The sequence below is a fragment of the Schistocerca americana genome, chromosome 5 (assembly GCF_021461395.2).
Source record: "Schistocerca americana isolate TAMUIC-IGC-003095 chromosome 5, iqSchAmer2.1, whole genome shotgun sequence".
Lineage (NCBI taxonomy): Eukaryota > Metazoa > Arthropoda > Insecta > Orthoptera > Acrididae > Schistocerca > Schistocerca americana.
Genome location: NC_060123.1, coordinates 409,629,063 through 409,633,438, shown reverse-complemented (window position 1 = coordinate 409,633,438; position 4,376 = coordinate 409,629,063). Strand labels below are relative to the sequence as shown.

Here is a 4,376-nt window from a genome sequence, read left to right as displayed (position 1 = left end):
ATACGGTGGTAGCGAAGGTGAATGGTCGTCTTTAGTTTATTAGGATGATTTTAGGAAAGAATAGTTCAGTTATAAATGATACTTCGTAAGGAACACCTGTGTGACACAGTCTCCACTCCTCCTTGAGACTTAGGGATCCCCACCTGGGAGTACTAAAGGAAGACATCAAAGCAGTTCAGCGGCGGCCTACAAAGTTTGCTACCTTTTGATTCGATGAACACACAAGTATTAGAGAAATTCTCCATGAACTCAAATGGGAATCTCTGGAGGGAAAGCGATGTTCTTTTCGCGAAACACTGTTGAGAAAGAGGATAGAAGATATATTCGAAGATTGCGAATACGATAATACATTAGCTGTATAGTCTATTAGCGAAATATAAAAATTTATGCCGCACCTGCACTCGATCCCGGGTTCCCCAGCTAACGAGAGCAGTCTCCTTAACCACTTCGGCTGTCTGTGCACGCGTACTGGTCCGTCCCAAACCTCCACGTGTCATCGCGTGTGTAGTAATAATCCATACATATTATAAAAATGGATGTATCTATGTATGTGTGTATGTTCCACATCTCCTCCTAACCCCTGGACCAATTTCAACCACATTTGATACACATAACCCATACTGTGTGGCCATGATCGCTGTGGAGTTAAGACCACCTACTTATCATAGTTCATGGGATGTGACGTCATAAACAATGAGATGCAGGCCTCGCAAAGAGATGCGTGAAAAAGTCCACTGATTGACTTCGCAATAAATTTCGCAGTCAGTATCCATATATGCCGCTGAATGCACCTACAAGGTATATAATTGTACCACACATAATTCAGGAAATATGGCGTGATAACACTGACGTGAGATACGTGAAAGAAATGCCGCATCATGCATGAAGTTTTATTACATTTATTCTTTACTACTAAAAGTAAGACGCTCTTACAGTAGCGTCTACGCATGAAAATAACTGGCACTTGGTAACGCTTTTGACAGCTGTCAACTGCGAAGTGCAAACAGCTTTAGACGAAAACGACAGCCGTCTGCAGAGCTATGAAGAGGCGTTACCATAGAGACGTGTACAAAATGGCGTTGTAGACAAAGCGAAGCTGCTGCGCCCAGCGTTTAGGAACTGTCCGGGATAACGTTTCTTAGTTTGGATACTGTACTTTTACATTTTTAAATTGTGCATATTTCTCTGTCCGCTGTTTCACAATTTCAAGGGTGTTTGCACGAATACAAGGAAACGAAATTAATTCGATACTTCACTACAATCACAGTTCGTTTTTTTGTTTTTGTTTCTAATACAAAATTGGCAAAATGAACACCTGGGCAATGCCGGGTTTGTTAGCTTGTAGTAATAATAATAGGACTGTTGAGAAAGTTTAGAGTAACGGCGTTCGCAACAGACTACAGAACGATCTACTGTCACCAACATGCAGCTCGCTGAAGAACCACGAAGACAAGATAAATCGGTAATTTTCAAGAATGATTGCCTATCGAACGTGGAGGCTCTTAACGATATATATCGAACGTGCGATTCGATGACGGCCGTACGATTCTGGTGGCGCGAATTATGGTAAACGTGTAGTGCGTTGCCAGGGGGACATATTTTATCGTTTCCGGTGTGAATAGCAATAAGAGAAAGCGTTGCAGTTTCGAGTGCCGTGAGCCTCACGTGACGAAATCTAACTCCTCGTTTATATAGCGTGGAATGTTATATCTCTTCAGATATCTATATTTCTACAACTTGTGGTTGCCTGGAAAAATTGCCCTACTGATACTCTCCTGCTCTCTCTCGACTGACATAGCAAGAGTGTATCCAGGTTATGGGAAAAAGAATTGCTGCTGGCAGCTTACACAACACGAGCAGTAGTGCACGAATAAAACGTGGCTGACGAGTAAAGTAAGTAAAAATACTACTCGTACTTTCAATTGTTATTAACTATAACTTAATAAACGTTAGTCTTTTGTCGTTGCTCTAGTCAATATCCAAACTCGCGCCGCCAGAGTCGCGTGTCGACGTCGAGTCGCCCGTTAGATATATATCATTAGGAGCCCACGCGTTCGATAGGCAATCATTCTTGGAAATTGTCGATAAATCAGAGCTCGTGCGGAAGCATGTAGGTAGTCGTTTTTCCGTCGCACGTCGGCGAGTGGAACAGGGTAGGGAACGACTTCCAGTGTTCCAAGATACGCTCCGCCATGCACCGTATGATAGCTTGCAGAAAATGCACGTAGATGTAGATTTCATTACTGAATGTCCCATTTTTGAACTAACTGACAAGTGCGTCGACATGAAGAACATTCGCCCTCAGAACAATAGTTACTGCCAACTCATTAATAGGCGACTGCGCATTATTAGCAGACCCTTAAACGGCGGCAGCAAGCTGAAGAACGTTAAAAGTTTCGCTGTGGTCACAATCAGCTCTTTTACGGTATCCCCAACTCGTTGGAAGAACGGTATTGATCGCTAATTGTCCCATTCACTATGGCTTCTTCGTGTCAGTGTGCATTTGCGTGAGTCTCCCGATGTGAGTAAGCAGGCATGTCACGCGTGACGCTTCCGCGGAAATAGATACGCGATGCGCTACAGTTGGCTCAGTGACAGAGAACTTGGCGTGACTCGCTGAGTGGCTAGCAAGAAAGTCGGCGCTGCACGGCTGTCAAGAAGGTCGAGCTACGTAGGCAAGATGCTCAGGGAGTGACGCATGTGTCACGGCAGATAGCTTACGTCTAACGCACAGCTCGCGGCTGGACCAACACCAGCAAATGACATTTCTCCCACTACTCTTACACATTTACACGAAGCACATCCTTGAGGAAGACGCAAACCAAGTTTCGGTAACCTATCCTTTCTGTCCTGTAAGGCCAGAACTGCTTTTGCTAGCTCTATCAGATATAGGTTCCACGAACGTCAGTTATTTGACACGACAGGTGCGGGTAAATCAAGTGTTCGATTCCGTCAGCTTTATCTTCGTAATACACTTGAAGACAAAAGAACGACACACCCCGAAGGAATTATCGGAATGCGTGGGTGTTATGTTCATGAACAGAATCAAGAATGAGATTTTCACTCTGCAGCGGAGTGTGCGCTGATATGAAACTTCCTGGCAGATTAAAACTGTGTGCCGGACCGAGACTCGAACTCGGGACCTTTGCCTTTCGCGGGCAAGTGCTCTACCGACTGAGCTACCGCAGCACGACTCACGCCCCGTTCTCACAGCTTTAATTCCGCCAGTACCTCGTCTCCTACCTTCCAAACTTCATAGAAGCTCTCCTGCCAACCTTGCAGAACTAGCACTCCTGCAAGAAAGCTGTGAGGACGGGGCGTGAGTCGTGCTTGGATAGCTCAGTCGGTAGAGCACTTGCCCGCGAAAGGCAAAGGTCCCGAGTTCGAGTCTCGGTCCGGCACACAGTTTTAATCTGCCAGGAAGTTTCATATCAGCGCACACTCCGCTGTAGAGTGAAAATTTCATTCTAGCATTAACAACTGTTTACCAGTAAGACTGTAACAATGAGAAGTCTTTGCTATTAGATTCAGAAGCATACGACCCACCTTATATTTCAAGGCGGTGGGTTACTCTGTACTGTTAATGAAATAAATAAATAAATAAATAAATAAGTCCTTCTATGAAACGAAATGATGCCCCAGACCATCACCCATCACTTCGTTGTCGGGCGATGTGGTGGGTGACAGCCAGGTTGGTATCGCACCGCTGTCTGGGTAGTCTCCAGACCCGTCTTCGCCGGTCATCGGGGTTCAGTTGGAGCGGAACTCATCACTGAAGACAAATCTGCTCCAGTCAATGAGGTAACAAGCTGAATGTGCCCGACATCGATGCGAACGGACTTGTTGGTATACATAGGTGAGTGGCAGTCTTCGCAAGGAGCGCCGGGAGCTCAGCTGCCTTTCTGTGAGCCGCCTATTAATGGCCTTTGTGGTCTCTGATGCGCCAGTAGCAGGTCGGATCGACGTCATTATTAAATAATATCGTGTACACACTCAACCCAAGAAGTTTCATTCCGTCTCCTCCTCCTCCCCTTTTGAGTGCTTCAGTTGTTGTCAGGCAATGTTTTTGTGCGGCTCGCCAAGGATGTAAGTAACGAGCGGAAGATTTAGGCAGCTACCTGTAGAACAAAAAAATCATTGAAAGCTAAACTCTAACTTCACCTAACAGCCAGACGTATTAATTCGGCATCATCATCGTCATTTTCTTGCGCCTTTGTTCCATATCGGCAGAGGGTCGGCATGGTTATTAAGGGGTGGTCGGATGCCTCTTCTGTCGCGATCCCGTTAACCCCCCCTCCCCGAACCTCCCGCCCACTCCCCTCTTCTGCGCGGAATGTGTGTACACCAACTGTCTGCGAGTGGTGTTTGCCATGTGA

The 4,376-nt window shown here is 45.8% G+C and overlaps 1 non-coding gene across 1 annotated transcript; it reads left to right on the top strand.

Annotated features, from left to right (window-relative positions):
- Positions 1–3,327: 3,327 nt before the first annotated feature.
- On the top strand, positions 3,328–3,402 carry Trnas-cga. The gene has a single exon. It is a non-coding gene; the product is annotated as a tRNA-Ser (tRNA).
- The last annotated feature ends 974 nt before the right edge of the window (positions 3,403–4,376 follow it).